At 39.7% G+C, this 27157-nt stretch overlaps 8 non-coding genes across 8 annotated transcripts; all 8 read left to right on the forward strand.

Annotated features, from left to right (window-relative positions):
- Positions 1–101: 101 nt before the first annotated feature.
- On the forward strand, positions 102–174 carry trnaf-gaa (transfer RNA phenylalanine (anticodon GAA)). Its single transcript has one exon. It is a non-coding gene; the product is annotated as a tRNA-Phe (tRNA).
- A 4514-nt stretch (positions 175–4688) lies between these two features.
- trnaf-gaa (transfer RNA phenylalanine (anticodon GAA)) lies at positions 4689–4761 on the forward strand. Its single transcript has one exon. It is a non-coding gene; the product is annotated as a tRNA-Phe (tRNA).
- A 2121-nt stretch (positions 4762–6882) lies between these two features.
- trnaq-uug (transfer RNA glutamine (anticodon UUG)) lies at positions 6883–6954 on the forward strand. The gene has a single exon. It is a non-coding gene; the product is annotated as a tRNA-Gln (tRNA).
- A 3925-nt stretch (positions 6955–10879) lies between these two features.
- trnaq-uug (transfer RNA glutamine (anticodon UUG)) lies at positions 10880–10951 on the forward strand. Its single transcript has one exon. It is a non-coding gene; the product is annotated as a tRNA-Gln (tRNA).
- A 1467-nt stretch (positions 10952–12418) lies between these two features.
- trnaq-uug (transfer RNA glutamine (anticodon UUG)) lies at positions 12419–12490 on the forward strand. The gene has a single exon. It is a non-coding gene; the product is annotated as a tRNA-Gln (tRNA).
- A 1732-nt stretch (positions 12491–14222) lies between these two features.
- trnaf-gaa (transfer RNA phenylalanine (anticodon GAA)) lies at positions 14223–14295 on the forward strand. The gene has a single exon. It is a non-coding gene; the product is annotated as a tRNA-Phe (tRNA).
- Positions 14296–15890: 1595 nt separating this feature from the next.
- Positions 15891–15962, forward strand: trnaq-uug (transfer RNA glutamine (anticodon UUG)). The gene has a single exon. It is a non-coding gene; the product is annotated as a tRNA-Gln (tRNA).
- Positions 15963–16916: 954 nt separating this feature from the next.
- On the forward strand, positions 16917–16989 carry trnaf-gaa (transfer RNA phenylalanine (anticodon GAA)). Its single transcript has one exon. It is a non-coding gene; the product is annotated as a tRNA-Phe (tRNA).
- Positions 16990–27157: the final 10168 nt, after the last annotated feature.

A 27157-nucleotide genomic window follows, 5' to 3' on the forward strand; every position in this document is an offset into this window, starting at 1 on the left:
ATGAGTGGAATCATGTAAACCACCCTTATACATAAAACTCTATAGATATAAAAAAAAAAAAGAGTAGCATCATGTAAATCCATGGGGTACTCACTGATAAAGCCGAAATAGCTCATTTGGGAGAGCGTTAGACTGAAGATCTAAAGGTCCCTGGTTCAGTCCTGGATTTCGGCAATTCTCTTAGTTGGCTGCTTTTGCACCATGTCCTTGTATATACGCCTTTCCAAAGAACAATTACACTCTCAACACTCAGTAGGTCCATGAGTACTTCACCATGCACTTACATAAAAAAGAGTGGAATCATGTAAATACATGAGGGGTTAGGCAACTGTCTCTGTTGGCTGCTTTTGCACCATGTTCTTGTTCTAACTCCTTTCCAAAGAGCAATTACACTCTCAACTCCCAGTGGGCTAAAAAGGAAAGAGGATGGTTCCATATTGTCATGGAAAGCACTTTGGTCTTTGAATCCACATTTCCGAGTTCACTTCTGAATTGAACCTTCTTAGCAATTGGTGCCCAAAACAGGGGTTGGCTGCTGAAATTCCCATAAAAAGTCCTAAAGTGTGCCAATTTCCACAAAGCTTTTTCGTTCTCCACACCCAGGGGAGCGCGTAGGTGCAAATGTCAGTTCTGAGCTGTAATGGTTAGCAGTCTGGAGTCTAAATCCAGTGAACTGAGCTCAAATCTCAATGCAACCTTCAATGGCTTTTGCACCAAAGGTTCAGAGGAGCCAATAAAAAGTACTTTCCAAAAGCAGTCAGCCTCCAAATCTCATCTATTGAAAGTGTTCACACTCTGCTGCGAGAGGCAGAGATCTGTCAAAAGGGAATGCAGATCGATGCCCTGTATCAAAAGTGTGTTTTGTGGTTAAGTAGCTTAGCACCCATGAAGAATGTGACATGGCAACTGTTCCCAAGGAAACTTCAATGCACATTCAATTTCCTTTCAAGAAAGAAAGGAATGAACATGAGTGAGCACTATATGAGAAATGGAACAAATGAAAAAAAATTAGATTAGCGTTTTTGTTAGAATTTTTTGTTGATTTGACATGTTGTTGACCTGTATACTTGCCCAAGACTTTTCAAAAAAATCTCAATTTCCTCATTCACATAGAGTGCATGACTGAAAAATGCTGTACATGGGTGTGGCATGCTGCAATACTCTGCTGGCCAGGTCCACGAGTACTTCACCATGCACATATATCAATAAAGAGTGGCATCATGTAAATCCATGGGGGTTTAGGCAGCTGTCTCTGTTTGCTGCTTTTGCACCATGTCCTTGTTCAAACTCCTTTCCAAAGATCAATTACACTCTCAGCTGCCATTAGGTCCAAGAGTACTTTTACATGCACTTATATCTATCTAAAAAAAGAGTGGCATCATGTAAATCCATGAGGGTTTAGGCAGCTGTCTCTGTTGGCTGCTTTTGCACTATGTCCTTGTTCAAACTCCTTTCCAAAGAGCAATTACACTCTCAACTCTCAGTAGGTCCATGAGTACTTCACCATGCACTTACATAAAAAAGAGTGGCATCATGTAAATCCATGAGGGTTTAGGCAACTGTCTCTGTTGGCTGCTTTTGCACCATGTCCTTGTTAAAGCTCCTTTCCAATGATCAATTACACTCTCAACTCCCAGTAGGTCCAAGAGTACTTTGACATGCACTTATATATATCTAAAAAAAAGAGTGGCATCATGTAAATCCATGAGGGTTTAGGCAGCTGTCTCTCTTGGCTGCTTTTGAAACATGTCCTTGTTCAACCTCCTTTCCAAAGAGCAATTACACTCTCAACCCTCAGTAGGTCCATGAGTACTTCACCATGCACTTATATAAAAAAGAGTGGCATAATGTAAATCCATGAGGGTTTAGGCAGCTGTCTCTGTTGGCTGCTTTTGCACTATGTCCTTGTTCAAACTCCTTTCCAAAGAGCAATTACACTCTCAACACTCAGTAGGTCCATGAGTACTTCACCATGCACTTACATAAAAAAGAGTGGCATCATGTAAATCCATGAGGGTTTAGGCAACTGTCTCTGTTGGCTGCTTTTGCACCATGTCCTTGTTAAAGCTCCTTTCCAATGATCAATTACACTCTCAACTCCCAGTAGGTCCAAGAGTACTTTGACATGCACTTATATATATCTAAAAAAAGAGTGGCATCATGTAAATCCATGAGGGTTTAGGCAGCTGTCTCTCTTGGCTGCTTTTGAAACATGTCCTTGTTCAACCTCCTTTCCAAAGATCAATTACACTCTCAGCTCCCAGTAGGTCCAGGAGTACTTTAACATGCACTTATGAGTGGAATCATGTAAACCACCCTTATACATAAAACTCTATAGATATAAAAAAAAAAAAAGAGTAGCATCATGTAAATCCATGGGGTACTCACTGAAAAAGCCGAAATAGGTCAGTTGGGAGAGCGTTAGACTGAAGATCTAAAGGTCCCTGGTTCAGTCCTGGATTTCGGCAATTCTCTTAGTTGGCTGCTTTTGCACCATGTCCTTGTATATACGCCTTTCCAAAGAACAATTACACTCTCAACACTCAGTAGGTCCATGAGTACTTCACCATGCACTTACGTAAAAAAGAGTGGAATCATGTAAATCCATGAGGGGTTAGGCAACTGTCTCTGTTGGCTGCTTTTGCACCATGTTCTTGTTCTAACTCCTTTCCAAAGAGCAATTACACTCTCAACTCCCAGTGGGCTAAAAAGGAAAGAGGATGGTTCCATATTGTAATGGAAAGCACTTTGGTCTTTGAATCCACATTTCCGAGTTCACTTCTGAATTGAACCTTCTTAGCAATTGGTGCCCAAAACAGGGGTTGGCTGCTGAAATTCCCATAAAAAGTCCTAAAGTGTGCCAATTTCCACAAAGCTTTTTCGTTCTCCACACCCAGGGGAGCGCGTAGGTGCAAATGTCAGTTCTGAGCTGTAATGGTTAGCAGTCTGGAGTCTAAATCCAGTGAACTGAGCTCAAATCTCAATGCAACCTTCAATGGCTTTTGCACCAAAGGTTCAGAGGAGCCAATAAAAAGTACTTTCCAAAAGCAGTCAGCCTCCAAATCTCATCTATTGAAAGTGTTCACACTCTGCTGCGAGAGGCAGAGATCTGTCAAAAGGGAATGCAGATCGATGCCCTGTATCAAAAGTGTGTTTTGTGGTTAAGTAGCTTAGCACCCATGAAGAATGTGACATGGCAACTGTTCCCAAGGAAACTTCAATGCACATTAAATTTCCTTTCAAGAAAGAAAGGAATGAAGATGAGTGAGCACTATATGAGAAATGGAACAAATGAAAAAAAATTAGATTAGCGTTTTTGTTAGAATTTTTTGTTGATTTGACATGTTGTTGACCTGTATAGTTGCCCAAGACTTTTCAAAAAAATCTCAATTTCCTCATTCACATAGAGTGCATGACTGAAAAATGCTGTACATGGGTGTGGCATGCTGCAATACTCTGCTGGCCAGGTCCACGAGTACTTCACCATGCACATATATCAATAAAGAGTGGCATCATGTAAATCCATGGGGGTTTAGGCAGCTGTCTCTGTTTGCTGCTTTTGCACCATGTCCTTGTTCAAACTCCTTTCCAAAGATCAATTACACTCTCAGCTGCCATTAGGTCCAAGAGTACTTTTACATGCACTTATATCTATCTAAAAAAAAGAGTGGCATAATGTAAATCCATGAGGGTTTAGGCAGCTGTCTCTGTTGGCTGCTTTTGCACTATGTCCTTGTTCAAACTCCTTTCCAAAGAGCAATTACACTCTCAACTCTCAGTAGGTCCATGAGTACTTCACCATGCACTTACATAAAAAAGAGTGGCATCATGTAAATCCATGAGGGTTTAGGCAACTGTCTCTGTTGGCTGCTTTTGCACCATGTCCTTGTTAAAGCTCCTTTCCAATGATCAATTACACTCTCAACTCCCAGTAGGTCCAAGAGTACTTTGACATGCACTTATATATATCTAAAAAAAAGAGTGGCATCATGTAAATCCATGAGGGTTTAGGCAGCTGTCTCTCTTGGCTGCTTTTGAAACATGTCCTTGTTCAACCTCCTTTCCAAAGAGCAATTACACTCTCAACCCTCAGTAGGTCCATGAGTACTTCACCATGCACTTATATAAAAAAGAGTGGCATAATGTAAATCCATGAGGGTTTAGGCAGCTGTCTCTGTTGGCTGCTTTTGCACTATGTCCTTGTTCAAACTCCTTTCCAAAGAGCAATTACACTCTCAACTCTCAGTAGGTCCATGAGTACTTCACCATGCACTTACATAAAAAAGAGTGGCATCATGTAAATCCATGAGGGTTTAGGCAACTGTCTCTGTTGGCTGCTTTTGCACCATGTCCTTGTTAAAGCTCCTTTCCAATGATCAATTACACTCTCAACTCCCAGTAGGTCCAAGAGTACTTTGACATGCACTTATATATATCTAAAAAAAGAGTGGCATCATGTAAATCCATGAGGGTTTAGGCAGCTGTCTCTCTTGGCTGCTTTTGAAACATGTCCTTGTTCAACCTCCTTTCCAAAGATCAATTACACTCTCAGCTCCCAGTAGGTCCAGGAGTACTTTAACATGCACTTATGAGTGGAATCATGTAAATCACTCTTATACATAAAACTCTATAGATATAAAAAAAAAAAGAGTAGCATCATGTAAATCCATGGGGTACTTACTGAAAAAGCCAAAATAGCTCAGTTGGGAGAGCGTTAGACTGAAGATCTAAAGGTCCCTTGTTCAATCACGGGTTTCAGCAATTCTCATAGTTGGCTGCTTTTGCACCATGTCCTTGTATATACGCCTTTCCAAAGAACAATTACACTCTCAACACTCAGTAGGTCCATGAGTACTTCACCAAGCACTTACATAAAAAAGAGTGGAATCATGTAAATCCATGAGCGGTTAGGCAACTGTCTCTGTTGGCTGCTTTTGCACCATGTTCTTGTTCTAACTCCTTTCCAAAGAGCAATTACACTCTCAACTCCCAGTGGGCTAAAAAGGAAAGAGGATGGTTCCATATTGTAATGGAAAGCACTTTGGTCTTTGAATCCACATTTCCGAGTTCACTTCTGAATTGAACCTTCTTAGCAATTGGTGCCCAAAACAGGGGTTGGCTGCTGAAATTCCCATAAAAAGTCCTAAAGTGTGCCAATTTCCACAAAGCTTTTTCGTTCTCCACACCCAGGGGAGCGCGTAGGTGCAAATGTCAGTTCTGAGCTGTAATGGTTAGCAGTCTGGAGTCTAAATCCAGTGAACTGAGCTCAAATCTCAATGCAACCTTCAATGGCTTTTGCACCAAAGGTTCAGAGGAGCCAATAAAAAGTACTTTCCAAAAGCAGTCAGCCTCCAAATCTCATCTAATGAAAGTGTTCACACACTGCTGCGAGAAGCAGAGATCTGTCAAAAGGGAATGCAGATCGATGCCCTGTATCAAAATTGTGTTTTGTGGTTAAGTAGCTTAGCACCCATGAAGAATGTGACATGGCAACTGTTCCCAAGGAAACTTCAATGCACATTAAATTTCCTTTCAAGAAAGAAAGGAATGAAGATGAGTGAGCACTATATGAGAAATGGAACAAATGAAAAAAAAAATTAGATTAGCGTTTTTGTTAGAATTTTTTGTTGCTTTGACATGTTGTTGACCTGTATACTTGCCCAAGACTTTTGAAAAAAATCTCAATTTCCTCATTCACATAGAGTGCATGACTGAAAAATGCTGTACATGGGTGTGGCATGCTGCAATACTCTGCTGGCCAGGTCCACGAGTACTTCACCATGCACTTACATAAAAAAGAGTGGCATCATGTAAATCCATGAGGGTTTAGGCAGCTGTCTCTGTTTGCTGCTTTTGCACCATGTCCTTGTTCAAACTCCTTTCCAAAGATCAATTACACTCTCAGCTCCCAGTAGGTCCAGGAGTACTTTAACATGCACTTATGAGTGGAATCATGTAAACCACTCTTATACATAAAACTCTATAGATATAAAAAAAAAGAGTGGCATCATGTAAATCCATGAGGGTTTAGGCAGCTGTCTCTGTTTGCTGCTTTTGCACCATGTCCTTGTTCAAACTCCTTTCCAAAGATCAATTACACTCTCAGCTGCCATTAGGTCCAAGAGTACTTTTACATGCACTTATATATATCTAAAAAAAAGAGTGGCATAATGTAAATCCATGAGGGTTTAGGCAGCTGTCTCTGTTGGCTGCTTTTGCACTATGTCCTTGTTCAAACTCCTTTCCAAAGATCAATTACACTCTCAACTCCCAGTAGGTCCAAGAGTATGTTGACATGCACTTATATATATCTAAAAAAAAGAGTGGCATCATGTAAATCCATGAGGGTTTAGGCAGCTGTCTCTCTTAGCTGCTTTTGAAACATGTCCTTGTTCAAACTCCTTTCCAAAGAGCAATTACACTCTCAGCTCCCAGTAGGTCCAAGAGTACTTTAACATGCACTTATGAGTGGCATCATGTAAACCACTCTTATATATAAAACTATGCATGCAAAAAAAAAAAAGTGTGGCATCATTTTAATCCATGAGGTTCTGACTGAAATAGCTCAGTTGGGAGTGCACTCAACTGAATGTTTAGAGGTTCCTGATTCAATCCCAGGTTTCAGTAACTCTCTTAGTTGGCTGCTTTTGCACCATGTCCTTGTTCAAACTCTTTTCCAAAGAGCAATTACACTCTCAACTCTCAGCGGGTCAATGAATACTTCACCATGCACTTACATAAAAAAGAGTGGCATCATGTAAATCCATGAGGGTTTATGCAGCTGTCTTTGTTGGCTGTTTTTGAAACATGTCCTTGTTCAAAGTGCTTTCCAAAGAGCAATTACACTCTCAACTCCCAGTAAGCTTAGAAGGGTCTATGGTTGGTTCCATGGTGTAATGTTTAGCACTTTGGACTTTGAATCCAGTGATCTGAGTTCAAATCTCAGTGGAACCTCATTAGCCTCTTGTGCCCAAAAACAGAAGTTGGCTATTGAAAGTACTAAAACCTGCTTTTGTCTTGCCAATTTCCACTAAGCATATTCGTTCTCCACACCCAGGGGAGCGCGTAGGTGCAAATGTCAGTTCTGAGCTGTAATGGTTAGCAGTCTGGAGTCTAAATCCAGTGAACTGAGCTCAAATCTCAATGCAACCTTCAATGGCTTTTGCACCAAAGGTTCAGAGGAGCCAATAAAAAGTACTTTCCAAAAGCAGTCAGCCTCCAAATCTCATCTATTGAAAGTGTTCACACTCTGCTGCGAGAGGCAGAGATCTGTCAAAAGGGAATGCAGATCGATGCCCTGTATCAAAAGTGTGTTTTGTGGTTAAGTAGCTTAGCACCCATGAAGAATGTGACATGGCAACTGTTCCCAAGGAAACTTCAATGCACATTCAATTTCCTTTCAAGAAAGAAAGGAATGAACATGAGTGAGCACTATATGAGAAATGGAACAAATGAAAAAAAATTAGATTAGCGTTTTTGTTAGAATTTTTTGTTGATTTGACATGTTGTTGACCTGTATACTTGCCCAAGACTTTTCAAAAAAATCTCAATTTCCTCATTCACATAGAGTGCATGACTGAAAAATGCTGTACATGGGTGTGGCATGCTGCAATACTCTGCTGGCCAGGTCCACGAGTACTTCACCATGCACATATATCAATAAAGAGTGGCATCATGTAAATCCATGAGGGTTTAGGCAGCTGTCTCTGTTGGCTGCTTTTGCACTATGTCCTTGTTCAAACTCCTTTCCAAAGAGCAATTACACTCTCAACTCTCAGTAGGTCCATGAGTACTTCACCATGCACTTACATAAAAAAGAGTGGCATCATGTAAATCCATGAGGGTTTAGGCAACTGTCTCTGTTGGCTGCTTTTGCACCATGTCCTTGTTAAAGCTCCTTTCCAATGATCATTTACACTCTCAACTCCCAGTAGGTCCAAGAGTACTTTGACATGCACTTATATATATCTAAAAAAAAGAGTGGCATCATGTAAATCCATGAGGGTTTAGGCAGCTGTCTCTCTTGGCTGCTTTTGAAACATGTCCTTGTTCAACCTCCTTTCCAAAGAGCAATTACACTCTCAACCCTCAGTAGGTCCATGAGTACTTCACCATGCACTTATATAAAAAAGAGTGGCATAATGTAAATCCATGAGGGTTTAGGCAGCTGTCTCTGTTGGCTGCTTTTGCACTATGTCCTTGTTCAAACTCCTTTCCAAAGAGCAATTACACTCTCAACTCTCAGTAGGTCCATGAGTACTTCACCATGCACTTACATAAAAAAGAGTGGCATCATGTAAATCCATGAGGGTTTAGGCAACTGTCTCTGTTGGCTGCTTTTGCACCATGTCCTTGTTAAAGCTCCTTTCCAATGATCAATTACACTCTCAACTCCCAGTAGGTCCAAGAGTACTTTGACATGCACTTATATATATCTAAAAAAAAGAGTGGCATCATGTAAATCCATGAGGGTTTAGGCAGCTGTCTCTCTTGGCTGCTTTTGAAACATGTCCTTGTTCAACCTCCTTTCCAAAGATCAATTACACTCTCAGCTCCCAGTAGGTCCAGGAGTACTTTAACATGCACTTATGAGTGGAATCATGTAAATCACTCTTATACATAAAACTCTATAGATATAAAAAAAAAAAGAGTAGCATCATGTAAATCCATGGGGTACTCACTGAAAAAGCCAAAATAGGTCAGTTGGGAGAGCGTTAGACTGAAGATCTAAAGGTCCCTTTTTCAATCACGGGTTTCGGCAATTCTCTTAGTTGGCTGCTTTTGCACCATGTCCTTGTATATACGCCTTTCCAAAGAACAATTACACTCTCAACACTCAGTAGGTCCATGAGTACTTCACCAAGCACTTACATAAAAAAGAGTGGAATCATGTAAATCCATGAGCGGTTAGGCAACTGTCTCTGTTGGCTGCTTTTGCACCATGTTCTTGTTCTAACTCCTTTCCAAAGAGCAATTACACTCTCAACTCCCAGTGGGCTAAAAAGGAAAGAGGATGGTTCCATATTGTAATGGAAAGCACTTTGGTCTTTGAATCCACATTTCCGAGTTCACTTCTGAATTGAACCTTCTTAGCAATTGGTGCCCAAAACAGGGGTTGGCTGCTGAAATTCCCATAAAAAGTCCTAAAGTGTGCCAATTTCCACAAAGCTTTTTCGTTCTCCACACCCAGGGGAGCGCGTAGGTGCAAATGTCAGTTCTGAGCTGTAATGGTTAGCAGTCTGGAGTCTAAATCCAGTGAACTGAGCTCAAATCTCAATGCAACCTTCAATGGCTTTTGCACCAAAGGTTCAGAGGAGCCAATAAAAAGTACTTTCCAAAAGCAGTCAGCCTCCAAATCTCATCTAATGAAAGTGTTCACACACTGCTGCGAGAAGCAGAGATCTGTCAAAAGGGAATGCAGATCGATGCCCTGTATCAAAATTGTGTTTTGTGGTTAAGTAGCTTAGCACCCATGAAGAATGTGACATGGCAACTGTTCCCAAGGAAACTTCAATGCACATTAAATTTCCTTTCAAGAAAGAAAGGAATGAAGATGAGTGAGCACTATATGAGAAATGGAACAAATGAAAAAAAAATTAGATTAGCGTTTTTGTTAGAATTTTTTGTTGCTTTGACATGTTGTTGACCTGTATACTTGCCCAAGACTTTTGAAAAAAATCTCAATTTCCTCATTCACATAGAGTGCATGACTGAAAAATGCTGTACATGGGTGTGGCATGCTGCAATACTCTGCTGGCCAGGTCCACGAGTACTTCACCATGCACTTACATAAAAAAGAGTGGCATCATGTAAATCCATGAGGGTTTAGGCAGCTGTCTCTGTTTGCTGCTTTTGCACCATGTCCTTGTTCAAACTCCTTTCCAAAGATCAATTACACTCTCAGCTCCCAGTAGGTCCAGGAGTACTTTAACATGCACTTATGAGTGGAATCATGTAAACCACTCTTATACATAAAACTCTATAGATATAAAAAAAAGAGTGGCATCATGTAAATCCATGAGGGTTTAGGCAGCTGTCTCTGTTTGCTGCTTTTGCACCATGTCCTTGTTCAAACTCCTTTCCAAAGATCAATTACACTCTCAGCTGCCATTAGGTCCAAGAGTACTTTTACATGCACTTATATATATCTAAAAAAAAGAGTGGCATAATGTAAATCCATGAGGGTTTAGGCAGCTGTCTCTGTTGGCTGCTTTTGCACTATGTCCTTGTTCAAACTCCTTTCCAAAGATCAATTACACTCTCAACTCCCAGTAGGTCCAAGAGTATGTTGACATGCACTTATATATATCTAAAAAAAAGAGTGGCATCATGTAAATCCATGAGGGTTTAGGCAGCTGTCTCTCTTAGCTGCTTTTGAAACATGTCCTTGTTCAAACTCCTTTCCAAAGAGCAATTACACTCTCAGCTCCCAGTAGGTCCAAGAGTACTTTAACATGCACTTATGAGTGGCATCATGTAAACCACTCTTATATATAAAACTATGCTTGAAAAAAAAAAAAGTGTGGCATCATATTAATCCATGAGGTTCTGACTGAAATAGCTCAGTTGGGAGTGCACTCAACTGAATGTTTAGAGGTTCCTGATTCAATCCCAGGTTTCAGTAACTCTCTTAGTTGGCTGCTTTTGCACCATGTCCTTGTTCAAACTCTTTTCCAAAGAGCAATTACACTCTCAACTCTCAGCGGGTCCATGAATACTTCACCATGCACTTACATAAAAAAGAGTGGCATCATGTAAATCCATGAGGGTTTATGCAGCTGTCTTTGTTGGCTGTTTTTGAAACATGTCCTTGTTCAAAGTGCTTTCCAAAGAGCAATTACACTCTCAACTCCCAGTAAGCTTAGAAGGGTCTATGGTTGGTTCCATGGTGTAATGTTTAGCACTTTGGACTTTGAATCCAGTGATCTGAGTTCAAATCTCAGTGGAACCTCATTAGCCTCTTGTGCCCAAAAACAGAAGTTGGCTATTGAAAGTACTAAAACCTGCTTTTGTCTTGCCAATTTCCACTAAGCATATTCGTTCTCCACACCCAGGGGAGCGCGTAGGTGCAAATGTCAGTTCTGAGCTGTAATGGTTAGCAGTCTGGAGTCTAAATCCAGTGAACTGAGCTCAAATCTCAATGCAACCTTCAATGGCTTTTGCACCAAAGGTTCAGAGGAGCCAATAAAAAGTACTTTCCAAAAGCAGTCAGCCTCCAAATCTCATCTATTGAAAGTGTTCACACTCTGCTGCGAGAGGCAGAGATCTGTCAAAAGGGAATGCAGATCGATGCCCTGTATCAAAAGTGTGTTTTGTGGTTAAGTAGCTTAGCACCCATGAAGAATGTGACATGGCAACTGTTCCCAAGGAAACTTCAATGCACATTCAATTTCCTTTCAAGAAAGAAAGGAATGAACATGAGTGAGCACTATATGAGAAATGGAACAAATGAAAAAAAATTAGATTAGCGTTTTTGTTAGAATTTTTTGTTGATTTGACATGTTGTTGACCTGTATACTTGCCCAAGACTTTTCAAAAAAATCTCAATTTCCTCATTCACATAGAGTGCATGACTGAAAAATGCTGTACATGGGTGTGGCATGCTGCAATACTCTGCTGGCCAGGTCCACGAGTACTTCACCATGCACATATATCAATAAAGAGTGGCATCATGTAAATCCATGAGGGTTTAGGCAGCTGTCTCTGTTGGCTGCTTTTGCACCATGTCCTTGTTCAAACTCCTTTCCAAAGAGCAATTACACTCTCAACTCTCAGTAGGTCCATGAGTACTTCACCATGCACTTACATAAAAAAGAGTGGCATCATGTAAATCCATGAGGGTTTAGGCAGCTGTCTCTGTTGGCTGCATTTGCACCATGTCCTTGTTAAAGCTCCTTTCCAAAGATCAATTACACTCTCAACTCCCAGTAGGTCCAAGAGTACTTTGACATGCACTTATATATATCTAAAAAAAAGAGTGGCATCATGTAAATCCATGAGGGTTTAGGCAGCTGTCTCTGTTGGCTGCTTTTGCACCATGTCCTTGTTCAAACTCCTTTCCAAAGAGCAATTACACTCTCAACTCTCAGTAGGTCCATGAGTACTTCACCATGCACTTACATAAAAAAGAGTGGCATCATGTAAATCCATGAGGGTTTAGGCAGCTGTCTCTGTTGGCTGCTTTTGCACCATGTCCTTGTTCAAACTCCTTTCCAAAGAGCAATAACACTCTCAACTCTCAGCGGGTCCATGAATACTTCACCATGCACTTATATTAAAAATAGTGGCATCATGTAAATCCATGAGGGTTTATGCAGCTGTCTTTGTTGGCTGTTTTTGAAACATGTCCTTGTTCAAAGTGCTTTCCAAAGAGCAATTACACTCTCAACTCCCAGTAGGCTTAGGAGGGTCTGTGGTTGGTTCCATGGTGTAATGGTTAGCACTTTGGACTTTGAATCCAGTGATCTGAGTTCAAATCTCAGTGGAACCTCATTAGCCTCTTGTGCCCAAAAACAGAAGTTGGCTATTGAAAGTTCTAAAACCTGCTTTTGTCTTGCCAATTTCCACTAAGCATATTCGTTCTCAACACCCAGGGGATCTCTCAGGAGCAAATATCAGTTCTGAGCTGTAATGGTTAGCAGTCTGGAGTCTAAATCCAGTGAACTGAGCTCAAATCTCAATGCAACCTTCAATGGCTTTTGCACCAAAGGTTCAGAGGAGCCAATAAAAAGTACTTTCCAAAAGCAGTCAGCCTCCAAATCTCATCTATTGAAAGTGTTCACACTCTGCTGCGAGAGGCAGAGATCTGTCAAAAGGGAATGCAGATCGATGCCCTGTATCAAAAGTGTGTTTTGTGGTTAAGTAGCTTAGCACCCATGAAGAATGTGACATGGCAACTGTTCCCAAGGAAACTTCAATGCACATTCAATTTCCTTTCAAGAAAGAAAGGAATGAACATGAGTGAGCACTATATGAGAAATGGAACAAATGAAAAAAAATTAGATTAGCGTTTTTGTTAGAATTTTTTGTTGATTTGACATGTTGTTGACCTGTATACTTGCCCAAGACTTTTCAAAAAAATCTCAATTTCCTCATTCACATAGAGTGCATGACTGAAAAATGCTGTACATGGGTGTGGCATGCTGCAATACTCTGCTGGCCAGGTCCACGAGTACTTCACCATGCACATATATCAATAAAGAGTGGCATCATGTAAATCCATGAGGGTTTAGGCAGCTGTCTCTGTTGGCTGCTTTTGCACTATGTCCTTGTTCAAACTCCTTTCCAAAGAGCAATTACACTCTCAACTCTCAGTAGGTCCATGAGTACTTCACCATGCACTTACATAAAAAAGAGTGGCATCATGTAAATCCATGAGGGTTTAGGCAACTGTCTCTGTTGGCTGCTTTTGCACCATGTCCTTGTTAAAGCTCCTTTCCAATGATCAATTACACTCTCAAATCCCAGTAGGTCCAAGAGTACTTTGACATGCACTTATATATATCTAAAAAAAGAGTGGCATCATGTAAATCCATGAGGGTTTAGGCAGCTGTCTCTCTTGGCTGCTTTTGAAACATGTCCTTGTTCAACCTCCTTTCCAAAGAGCAATTACACTCTCAACCCTCAGTAGGTCCATGAGTACTTCACCATGCACTTATATAAAAAAGAGTGGCATAATGTAAATCCATGAGGGTTTAGGCAGCTGTCTCTGTTGGCTGCTTTTGCACTATGTCCTTGTTCAAACTCCTTTCCAAAGAGCAATTACACTCTCAACTCTCAGTAGGTCCATGAGTACTTCACCATGCACTTACATAAAAAAGAGTGGCATCATGTAAATCCATGAGGGTTTAGGCAACTGTCTCTGTTGGCTGCTTTTGCACCATGTCCTTGTTAAAGCTCCTTTCCAATGATCAATTACACTCTCAACTCCCAGTAGGTCCAAGAGTACTTTGACATGCACTTATATATATCTAAAAAAAAGAGTGGCATCATGTAAATCCATGAGGGTTTAGGCAGCTGTCTCTCTTGGCTGCTTTTGAAACATGCCCTTGTTCAACCTCCTTTCCAAAGATCAATTACACTCTCAGCTCCCAGTAGGTCCAGGAGTACTTTAACATGCACTTATGAGTGGAATCATGTAAATCACTCTTATACATAAAACTCTATAGATATAAAAAAAAAAGAGTAGCATCATGTAAATCCATGGGGTACTTACTGAAAAAGCCAAAATAGCTCAGTTGGGAGAGCGTTAGACTGAAGATCTAAAGGTCCCTCGTTCAATCACGGGTTTCGGCAATTCTCTTAGTTGGCTGCTTTTGCACCATGTCCTTGTATATACGCCTTTCCAAAGAACAATTACACTCTCAACACTCAGTAGGTCCATGAGTACTTCACCAAGCACTTACATAAAAAAGAGTGGAATCATGTAAATCCATGAGCGGTTAGGCAACTGTCTCTGTTGGCTGCTTTTGCACCATGTTCTTGTTCTAACTCCTTTCCAAAGAGCAATTACACTCTCAACTCCCAGTGGGCTAAAAAGGAAAGAGGATGGTTCCATATTGTAATGGAAAGCACTTTGGTCTTTGAATCCACATTTCCGAGTTCACTTCTGAATTGAACCTTCTTAGCAATTGGTGCCCAAAACAGGGGTTGGCTGCTGAAATTCCCATAAAAAGTCCTAAAGTGTGCCAATTTCCACAAAGCTTTTTCGTTCTCCACACCCAGGGGAGCGCGTAGGTGCAAATGTCAGTTCTGAGCTGTAATGGTTAGCAGTCTGGAGTCTAAATCCAGTGAACTGAGCTCAAATCTCAATGCAACCTTCAATGGCTTTTGCACCAAAGGTTCAGAGGAGCCAATAAAAAGTACTTTCCAAAAGCAGTCAGCCTCCAAATCTCATCTAATGAAAGTGTTCACACACTGCTGCGAGAAGCAGAGATCTGTCAAAAGGGAATGCAGATCGATGCCCTGTATCAAAATTGTGTTTTGTGGTTAAGTAGCTTAGCACCCATGAAGAATGTGACATGGCAACTGTTCCCAAGGAAACTTCAATGCACATTAAATTTCCTTTCAAGAAAGAAAGGAATGAAGATGAGTGAGCACTATATGAGAAATGGAACAAATGAAAAAAAAATTAGATTAGCGTTTTTGTTAGAATTTTTTGTTGCTTTGACATGTTGTTGACCTGTATACTTGCCCAAGACTTTTGAAAAAAATCTCAATTTCCTCATTCACATAGAGTGCATGACTGAAAAATGCTGTACATGGGTGTGGCATGCTGCAATACTCTGCTGGCCAGGTCCACGAGTACTTCACCATGCACTTACATAAAAAAGAGTGGCATCATGTAAATCCATGAGGGTTTAGGCAGCTGTCTCTGTTTGCTGCTTTTGCACCATGTCCTTGTTCAAACTCCTTTCCAAAGATCAATTACACTCTCAGCTCCCAGTAGGTCCAGGAGTACTTTAACATGCACTTATGAGTGGCATCATGTAAACCACTCTTATATATAAAACTATGCATGCAAAAAAAAAAGTGTGGCATCATGTTAATCCATGAGGTTCTGACTGAAATAGCTCAGTTGGGAGTGCACTCAACTGAATGTTTAGAGGTTCCTGATTCAATCCCAGGTTTCAGTAACTCTCTTAGTTGGCTGCTTTTGCACCATGTCCTTGTTCAAACTCTTTTCCAAAGAGCAATTACACTCTCAACTCTCAGCGGGTCCATGAATACTTCACCATGCACTTACATAAAAAAGAGTGGCATCATGTAAATCCATGAGGGTTAATGCAGCTGTCTTTGTTGGCTGTTTTTGAAACATGTCCTTGTTCAAAGTGCTTTCCAAAGAGCAATTACACTCTCAACTCCTAGTAGGCTTAGAAGGGTCTGTGGTTGGTTCCATGGTGTAATGGTTAGCACTTTGGACTTTGATTCCAGTGATCTGAGTCCAAATCTCAGTGGAACCTCATTAGCCTCCTGTGCCCAAAAACAAAAGTTGGCTATTGAAAGTACTAAAACCTGCTTTTGTCTTGCCAATTTCCACTAAGCATATTCGTTCTCAACACCCAGGGGATCTCTCAGGAGCAAATATCAGTTCTGAGCTGTAATGGTTAGCAGTCTGGAGTCTAAATCCAGTGAACTGAGTTCAAATCTCAATGCAACCTTCAATGGCTTTTGCACCAAAGGTTCAGAGGAGCCAATAAAAAGTACTTTCCAAAAGCAGTCAGCCTCCAAATCTCATCTAATGAAAGTGTTCACACACTGCTATAAGAGGCAGAGATCTGTCAAAAGGGAATGCAGATCGATGCCCTGTATCAAAAGTGTGTTTTGTGGTTAAGTAGCTTAGCACCCATGAAGAATGTGACATGGCAACTGTTCCCAAGGAAACTTCAATGCACATTAAATTTCCTTTCAAGAAAGAAAGGAATGAAGATGAGTGAGCACTATATGAGAAATGGAACAAATGAAAAAAAAAATTAGATTAGCGTTTTTGTTAGAATGTTTTGTTGCTTTGACATGTTGTTGACCTGTATACTTGCCCAAGACTTTTGAAAAAAATCTCAATTTCCTCATTCACATAGAGTGCATGACTGAAAAATGCTGTACATGGGTGTGGCATGCTGCAATACTCTGCTGGCCAGGTCCACGAGTACTTCACCATGCACATATATCAATAAAGAGTGGCATCATGTAAATCCATGAGGGTTTAGGCAGCTGTCTCTGTTTGCTGCTTTTGCACCATGTCCTTGTTCAAACTCCTTTCCAAAGATCAATTACACTCTCAGCTCCCAGTAGGTCCAGGAGTACTTTAACATGCACTTATGAGTGGAATCATGTAAACCACTCTTATACATAAAACTCTATAGATATAAAAAAAAAAGAGTAGCATCATGTAAATCCATGGGGTACTCACTGAAAAAGCCGAAATAGCTCAGTTGGGAGAGCTTTAGACTGAAAATCTAAAGGTCTCTGGTTCAATCCTGGGTTTCGGCAGTTCTCTTAGTTGGCTGCTTTTGCACCATGTCCTTGTATATACGCCTTTCCAAAGAACAATTATACTCTCAACACTCAGTAGGTCCATGAGTACTTCACCATGCACTTACATAAAAAAGAGTGGAATCATGTAAATCCATGAGGGGTTAGGCAACTGTCTCTGTTGGCTGCTTTTGCACCATGTTCTTGTTCTAACTCCTTTCCAAAGGGCAATTACGCTCTCAACTCCCAGTGGGCTAAAAAGGAAAGAGGATGGTTCCATATTGTAATGGAAAGCACTTTGGTCTTTGAATCCACATTTTCGAGTTCACTTCTGAATTGAACCTTCTTAGCAATTGGTGCCCAAAACAGGGGTTGGCTGCTGAAATTCCCATAAAAAGTCCTAAAGTGTGCCAATTTCCACAAAGCTTTTTCATTCTCCACACCCAGAGGAGCGCGTAGGTGCAAATGTCAGTTCTGAGCTGTAATGGTTAGCAGTCTGGAGTCTAAATCCAGTGAACTGAGCTCAAATCTCAATGCAACCTTCAATGGCTTTTGCACCAAAGGTTCAGAGGAGCCAATAAAAAGTACTTTCCAAAAGCAGTCAGCCTCCAAATGTCATCTAATGAAAGTGTTCACACACTGCTGCGAGAGGCAGAGATCTGTCAAAAGGGAATGCAGATCGATGCCCTGTATCAAAAGTGTGTTTTCTGGTTAAGTAGCTTAGCACCCATGAAGAATGTGACATGGCAACTGTTCCCAAGGAAACTTCAATGCACATTAAATTTCCTTTCAAGAAAGAAAGGAATGAAGATGAGTGAGCACTATATGAGAAATGGAACAAATGAAAAAAAAAATTAGATTAGCGTTTTTGTTAGAATGTTTTGTTGCTTTGACATGTTGTTGACCTGTATACTTGCACAAGACTTTTGAAAAAAATCTCAATTTCCTCATTCACATAGAGTGCATGACTGAAAAATGCTGTACATGGGTGTGGCATGCTGCAATACTCTGCTGGCCAGGTCCACGAGTACTTCACCATGCACATATATAAATAAAGAGTGGCATCATGTAAATCCATGAGGGTTTAGGCAGCTGTCTCTGTTGTCTGCTTTTGCACTATGTCCTTGTTCAAACTCCTTTCCAAAGAGCAATTACACTCTCAACTCTCAGTAGGTCCATGAGTACTTCACCATGCACTTACATAAAAAAGAGTGGCATCATGTAAATCCATGAGGGTTTAGGCAACTGTCTCTGTTGGCTGCTTTTGCACCATGTCCTTGTTAAAGCTCCTTTCCAAAGATCAATTACACTCTCCACTCCCAGTAGGTCCAAGAGTACTTTGACATGCACTTATATATATCTAAAAAAAAGAGTGGCATCATGTAAATCCATGAGGGTTTAGGCAGCTGTCTCTGTTGGCTGCTTTTGAAACATGTCCTTGTTCAAACTCCTTTCCAAAGAGCAATTACACTCTCAACCCTCAGTAGGTCCATGAGTACTTCACCATGCACTTATATAAAAAAGAGTGACATCATGTAAATCCATGAGGGTTTAGGCAACTGTCTCTATTTGCTGCTTTTGCACCATGTCCTTGTTCAAACTCCTTTCCAAAGATCAATTACACTCTCAACTCTCAGTAGGTCCATGAGTACTTCACCATGCACTTACATAAAAAAGAGTGGCATCATGTAAATCCATGAGGGTTTAGGCAACTGTCTCTGTTGGCTGCTTTTGCACCATGTCCTTGTTAAAGCTCCTTTCCAAAGAGCAATTACACTCTCAACTCTCAGTAGGTCCATGAGTACTTCACCATGCACTTACATAAAAAAGAGTGGCATCATGTAAATCCATGAGGGTTTAGGCAACTGTCTCTGTTGGCTGCTTTTGCACCATGTCCTTGTTAAAGCTCCTTTCCAAAGATCAATTACACTCTCAACTCCCAGTAAGTCCAAGAGTACTTTGACATGCACTTATATATATCTAAAAAAAAGAGTGGCATCATGTAAATCCATGAGGGTTTAGGCAGCTGTCTCTGTTGGCTGCTTTTGAAACATGTCCTTGTTCAAACTCCTTTCCAAAGAGCAATTACACTCTCAACCCTCAGTAGGTCCATGAGTACTTCACCATGCACTTATATAAAAAAGAGTGACATCATGTAAATCCATGAGGGTTTAGGCAACTGTCTCTATTTGCTGCTTTTGCACCATGTCCTTGTTCAAACTCCTTTCCAAAGATCAATTACACTCTCAGCTCCCAGTAGGTCCAAGAGTACTTTTACATGCACTTATATATATCTAAAAAAAAGAGTGGCATCATGTAAATCCATGAGGGTTTTGGCAACTGTCTCTTTTGGCTGCTTTTGCACCATGTCCTTGTTCAAACTCCTTTCCAAAGAGCAATTACCTCACTATGCACCTATATATAAAAGAGTGGCATCATGTAAATCCATGAGGGTTTCGGCAACTGTCCCTGTTGGCTGCTTTTGCATGTATATGTTGAATATGTTGATGTAAATACATATATTGGTTGTGTAACGTGTTAAGTTGTGTACAAAGTAATTGCATTGCTGTTGTATGTTGGTTGTGTTGGATGAGATGTTTATGTTAATTGTATTGTGCTTGCTTAAGCTGACTGCAATATGTTATGATGTGTGTGTGTGTGAAATCAGGCTGTGAGTGTGTGGATTATTGTGCTGATATGTGTCTATATAATTGTTTTTCTCATAAGAACTGCACTGTAAAGCAACATAGATATGAGGTTTAATATTCAATGGTTCTAAAATGAATGAGGGAATTATGAATAGATGTCAAAAACTTAGTTAAAGCACTAAAATGTTTGAGACATTGGCTTTGTTGCTTGTCTGAACACCGTTCAAGTTGTAGTTAGAGTGATTTGGATAAGAAACATAATTGTTGACAAAGACATAATTAATAGTAAGAGAAGCCTCTGTTTCTCTCTCTCTCTCTCTCACACACACACACACACACACACACAACGAGAGTGAAGACCGCAAGGCTGATTGTGTGAGTGCAGGGAACCTTGAATGAACAGACAGAGAGAGCGAGAAAGGGAGGGCTGGTGACTGAGAGTGACTGGGAGTGCTAGGTGAGCAGGCAGAGAAAAATGAGAAGCCTTTTCTTTCTCATCTCTGTTTTCCTCCTCAAACAGAAATTCTAATGTGGAGGCAGGCCGTTACTGAATTTGAAAGGAGACTAACTGAAAAAAAGAAAAGAAATAGAATTAGAAAGATTATTAATAGAAACACGGGGAATTAGTAATAATTTTTAGAGAGAACCATTAATAAAGAAACAAAATTTAAAAATAAGAATAGCACCAGTTTCTCTCTTCCACAGTGGGAGTAAATGAGTACAGGATTGAGAGTGTGTGGCTGAGAGAAGGAGAGCGAAAGGACGGGCTGAAGTCATAGTTGTGTTTAAGAATTTTACTGTATTTTTTGAGAGCTCTGTGTCTGCAAAGGCCTTATGTTTGTAAAAAGTGTGAAAGACTCTGTGTTCGTGAAAACGTTTGTATTTGTGTGTGTCTTTGATATTAACTATGTTTTACCCTTTCTTTTGTCATCAATATGTGTATGTTATTTCAATAACTTATTCTGGAACTAGTCTCTCACCATTGCAGATGGCTGGGCCAGATGATTTATTGAAGTTACTAATACTGCAGGAGAAAATCCGGAGAAAAGAAGACTGAAAATGATGTGGGCTATTATCTGATTGGTCTTCCTGCTCTCATTACTGCTGGTAATCATTACTGATTTGCCATTTCTAATATGGACTCAAATTTCTCTGGATAAGTTGATTTCAGTCTTATATGACTAACCAGATTGCCATCAATGGGTTCAAAACCCATGTCTAAATTATTCTGAGGGTCTAAATTTAAATCCAGCTGCAAACCACTGATTTATTGATTTGAAGAGCAAATATTACAAACTTGATGGCAAACTTAGAGTTACCTATTGGAGGTCGACGTGACGCCATGCGAGAGACAGATGTGTGAGACACGAGCTCTGCGAACTTTGCTAGTTTTTTAATTCTTTTCATGTTGTGATCCGGTGAGATTCGGTACACCCAGTTACATACTTGCTCTTTGAGATAAACATGGCAAAGAAGTCCAAATTCTCAGACTCTAGAGACATTAAAAGACACGTGTTCAAGCTGAGGCCTCTGACGGGACTGCGAGCCGGGGACTCGATTTGGACGGCACGTCGGGAGAAGATATTCTCACTTGACGCCGAAAAGGCATTTGATATGGTAGAATGGGATTATCTTTTTATGATTTTGGAAATGTATGGGTTTGGGAGTACATTAATTGGTTGGATTAAGTTACTTTATAGATACCCTGTAGCAGCTGTACAAACAAATGGATTAATTTCAGATTATTTTACTCTGGATAGGGGCACCGTCAGGGTTGCCCTCTTTCCCCATTATTGTTCTGTCTCTGCCCTGGAACCATTAGCAGCTTCGATAAGAAAGGAGGATGATTTTCCAGGGGTGACAGCGTGGCGCATAAGCTTCTGCTTTATGCAGATGATATTTTATTATTCGTCTCTGACCCTACTAAATCTATGCCTTGCCTCCACCGAATTATTACTTCCTTTTCCAAGTTCTCAGGATACAAAGTCAACTTGTCTAAATCCGAAGCTTTGGCTTTGACAGCATACTGTCCTTCCAGCCAGGCGCCTTCCAGTGGCCCAAACAGGGCATTAAGTATTTGGGCATTTTATTCCCAACAAATTTGTCTGATTTAGCCAGAGTTAATTTTGACCCTTTAATAAAACAGTTTTCGAGTGATGTAGACAGGTGGGCTTCATTTCATTTATCTATGATTGGGAAGGTTAATGTTATTAAAATGAACTGTATTCCAAAATTTAACTACTTGCTACAGTCTCTCCCGGTAGATGTCCCCCTCTCTTATTTCAAGCAATTTGATAGCATAGCGGAGTCTTTCATTTGGAGTGGTAAGCGCCCCAGACTACATTTCAATAAATTACATAGGCCGATTGACAAAGGTGGGCTAGGCCTACCCAAGATTTTGTTTTATTATTATGCATTCGGTCTCAGACATTTGGCTCATTGGTCACTTCCACCTGAAAGAACCCCTCCCTGGTTCTGCATTGAACAAGAACTTCTTGCCCCTATTTTGCCATTGCAAAACCTTTCCATCAAACTAAATAGAGAAGTTAAATCACACCCCATTATTTCACATTTGCACTCAGTATGGACAAAAGTGTCCAGAGTGTTTAATTCAGATATTTATCTAAATGTTGCCTCGAGCCTATGGCTAAACCCCAAACTATGCATTAATAAGTCCCCTTTTTGTTGGTCAGAGTGGATTGCGAGGGGGGTTAATTCACTCAGTGATCTTTACGAGAGCGGTGTGATGAGATCCTTTGAAAATTTGGTTCAATATTTTGGGATCCCCAGATCTCAGTGTTTTAGGTATCTTCAGTTACGCCATTTGCTCTGTACTATTTTTGGGAATAGCATACACCCCCCTAAAGCAGCAGATACTCTAGAAGTGATGATTTCTGCTTTCGGAAAGGGCCATGAGGCATCAGTGTATTACTCCTTATTAATTCAGAGTCTGGGGGACGGAGTCTCAACCACTCTCAAGAGATTATGGGAGAAAGATTTAAACCTGGAATTGGAGGAGAGAGAATGGGCTAGGATTTTAAAAAACATAAAAACTGCATCGCGAGATGCAAGGGTATGCCTTATACAATTCAAGATTTTACATCGGTTCTATTGGACCCCCTCTAAATTGTATAGGCTTGGTCTTAAAGACACACCCACCTGCTGGCGATGCCAAGCAGAGGAAGGAGACATGGCCCATGTTTTTTGGTGGTGCGCTGAGATTCAGGAATTTTGGTTGAAGGCACAGAGTGTTCTGTGTGATGTGTTAGGCATTCGGATTTCGTTTTGCCCCAGACTCTGTGTTTTGGGTGATGGGGCAGTCATTGATGTAGGTGACAAATACATAAACAATTGGGTCCTCACCAGTGCGATGATAGGCAGGCAGATTGTTTTAAGGGGTTGGAAGTCGGTGGGAGCACCCTCAATTCGGGAGTGGTGCGAGGAGATGGGAAGGGTTGCAGCCTTCGAAGAGATAACATGTAGAAGGCTGGGGATATGGGATTCTTTTATTGGGAAATGGGGTAGATATTTAATGTTTTTAGGGGGTTCTCGCAGTGGGTCTGTGGAGAGAGAGGTATAGTTTAGAGTTGTATGTTTATTATAGGTGCATGTATATGTGTATATATATATATGTGTGTGTGTGTGTATGTATGTATGTATATGTGTATGTATGTATGTATGTGTGTATGTATATGTGTATATGTATGTATATGTGTATATGTATATATATGTGTATATATATATATATATATGTGTGTGTGTGTGTGTGTGTGTGTGTGTGTGTGTGTGTGTATATATATATATATATATATATATATATATATATATATATATATTTTATTCTCTGTATATGTGTGTACTTATGTAAGACCACTGGGATGTTCGTTTGGGGTCGGGTGGGGTTCTTGATTGGGGAGGGGAAGTAGTGGGAGTTAATGTTGAATCATTGTATATATGTTTTGTTTTTCTTTGTTTTGAAAATGAATAAAAATGTTAATCACAAAAGAGTTACCTATTGGATTGGTTACTCCCCCAAATTTTCCAGAGAGTACCCTCACTTTAAAAAAAAAAAAAGGTTAGTGGGTGCTAAAAAAAGGGATATAGTGTCTTTTTCTATTATTACTATTTCTATTTGCCATAGTTTATCCATGAAAGTATCACTTTAGAGGCATACAGTTTCTGCACTGTGAATTTTGGTTCTGCTATTTAACTGAATAATTTGTCAGGGAATGCTGATAAGTATAAGAATAATAACTGAAAAATCTTATTGTTAAATAATGTTGAAACATTAAGACATAAAAAATAAGAGACATGAGAAATTAAAAGCATGTAGTGTATCTTATTGATCATTTTTTTTTTCAAAACACAAGAAAAGAGATTTGTTTGAATTTCCATTGTGCCTCTTTACTACTTTATCCTGTTTAATTTTACTTAATTTTCTGTTAGTTTTACTTTATTTATGTTATTTTATTAGATAGACTGGAAGTTCCTTCACCTGAGAAAGAGTAAGAAATGGAGAAAGCAGTCATAATAAATTATTACTTAATAGGATTATAATATATGAATAATAATATGACAGACTATAAGATAGGTGTTGTAAATGTAAAGCTCTGCTTGAACAGAAGGCTAAAGTAAGTTGTATTAAATGTAAAGAGAATGTCGAAAAAGAAAGATAAAGCTTGGTTTTGTTAAAGATTTGAAGGTTCTATGTATGTTGTTTGAATGGGCAAAAGAAAGTAGGGAATGAGTAGGTTGAAAGTTCTGGAAAAGTTTTTCTTGAAGATGGTTAAGATGGGTAAGTTTGAAAGCAGTTAATACAATGAATTATTATAATTATCACTATGTTTACTGTTGAAGAGTAACTTAAATATATTATTGTGAGATTCTAAAATGAAAAAAATAAGGAATAGCTGTAATGAGATTAGCAACAGCATGAGGGAGTGGAATGTCCCCCCTCGTAATTTCTCCCCCGCCCTACTCTCTCTCACTCTTGATCTAAGTTTAATAAGTGTCTGCTTGAAACAGAAACACAAGAGCAGATTTTGAAGGCACATCTCTAAGTTGTTTTATTTTCTTTTGATTTTCTTTTCTTTTATATGTAAAATGATGTGATTTGACAATAATTTTAGATATAGTGATATGAAGGAGAGGTTCAAACAGCTTTCCTTATCATGATAAAAAAAATTGTATATTCAGAGGGCAATCTAAAGTTAAGTGTTTATACTATAGACAAGAGATTAAGTTGAAAGTTGATCTGACACACTTAATATAGGTTTAAAACAATCTAGAGACTATTATTGAATTAAGGTGATATTTTTAAATTAAGCTTCCTAGAAGCTTGACAGAGGCTACTCTTTATTTTGTTTTGTTCTTATGTTAGTCCCCACCATGATACATGGTCTTTTGTGACGTTTGCTAAAGTAGCAGAAATACAACCTGAATGGAAATTAATGATCTGTAAATGTGTTTAATTTTAGCATTGTTATTTCACTTTATTTGGACAATTTTAATAGATTGTTGAATTTTGAATAATGCTTTTTGAATTTAGCCATGTTTTGAATTGTCTCCATATTTAAGCAATGGTAGATGGTTCCATTGGCTGTGACGGTTCTCTGGTGATACTCCTTGAAAAGAAAATATCTGTTTACTGATACCAAATTATTAAGGACTGGCCAATAGGACTGAGTGGTATCGAGACCAGTGGCAAGAGGGGTGACCCAATGACGGATAAGACTCTCCAATGCAAAAAAAAGGGGGGGGACCTAAGGCAGGGCATCACTGCCCTGGAAGCTTGACCAAGAAGGTTTGATATGGCTTTAAGGAAGTGGATGAATGCTCTTAGGTCCGAAGCATCAAAAGGGGGGTATAGAAGAGACCTGCCCGAAAATTGTGAGTTCCTCTCAGCTTGACTACATTTTAATAATTGCTTTACTAAAACAACTTATCACAGTATTAAATACCAAGCATTCTGTCACTGTGCCATCAGGGGATCATACCCTGTTTTGGGGGTAAAGTTTTGAGAGCAATTGCAGACAAGGGAGTGCCTGACTTACAAAAGAAGTATGAAACAAACCTGGGAATGTTTGTTTGATAATCAATTTAGATTGGAAGATGATTTATTACTTTTACTTATGCTTTTATTGAACTTATGTACATTTTAATAGTAATGAAGAATGAAAAAAAAACATAGTGGTGACTAAAGATTAAGATTGCTTGTCATGTTTGTTTATAACAATCTAAATGGAATTGTTTAAGAAATTGGGTGCATGGTTGGCTAAAATTGGTATAATGATTGAAACAACAATTTTGGTGTTGATACAATATGTAGATGATCTGTTGATTTGTTCAACAACATTAGAGCAATGTCACCAAGATTCTATCAAAGTGCTCGCTAAAGTAGCTGAAGGGGGCCACAAGGTCTCAAAAGAGAAACTGCAGTACTGCCTACCACAGGTTGAGTACTTAGGACGAATCATTGCACATAAAACTAAAGCTATATCATCAAGCCAATTGGAAGGTATAAGCAACCCCAACCACAAACAGTGGGACAAATGATGACTTTTTAGGCATGATAGGTTTTAGTGCAGATTGGATAGAAGATTACACGATTAAAACAGCTCCCTTAAGAGCACTGATGAAACAGACAGGGCATCAAAATCTCCGAGCTTGACTAACATGGGATACAGATGCATTAATAACCTTTGAATCATTGAAAAAAAGAACCTCAGACAGCTCAAAGTTAGCAACCCCAGACTACACTAAACCATTTCATTTGTATGTAGCCAATAGAAGAGATGGATATGCATCAGCAGTCTTAATGCAGGAGACCTGTAGTGGAACAAAAAAGCAACCAATAGCTTATTATAGCACTAAGTTAGATAATGTAGCACAAGGCTACCCGCCATGCTATCAAGGACTTGCAGCAGTATATTTTGCATAGGACAAAGCTTCCACTGTGACAATGGGCTATCCAGTGATAATTCATACACATCACAAAGTAACAGAGTTATTAGAGCAAGGTAGATTTATTTTAACGCAAGCCAGGTGTTTGACACATTCAGCACTGTAAACTTATCCAGATATTTCCATAAAACGATGTACAACAATAAATCCAGCCAATTTCATTCCTATAGAAGGAGAGGGAACACCTCATGAATGTGTAATAGACTCTCTAGCTTTTACTCGTTTAAGACCAGATCTAGAATCAACACCAATAATAGAGGCAGAAGCAGATTATTTTGTGGATGGGTCATGTTTCAGAGACCATCTAGGAAATCATGCCGGGTATGCTGTCAAAAAAGATGACAAGAATTTTGTTCCAATTGTGATGCAGCATTGTGAGCAGCCATGCTCAGCACAATTGGCTGAATTGAAAGCACTGACTGAGGCTTGTCTCTTAATGATAATAAAAATCAAACTGTTAATATTTATACAGATTCCGCATGTGCACATGGAGTATGCCATTTATTTGGAGCAGTTTGGAAACAAAGAGGGTTCAGAAAGACTGATTGGACACCAATTCAGCATGGTGACCAAAT

Source organism: Myxocyprinus asiaticus, chromosome 19, assembly GCF_019703515.2.
Source record: "Myxocyprinus asiaticus isolate MX2 ecotype Aquarium Trade chromosome 19, UBuf_Myxa_2, whole genome shotgun sequence".
Taxonomy (NCBI): Eukaryota; Metazoa; Chordata; class Actinopteri; order Cypriniformes; family Catostomidae; genus Myxocyprinus; species Myxocyprinus asiaticus.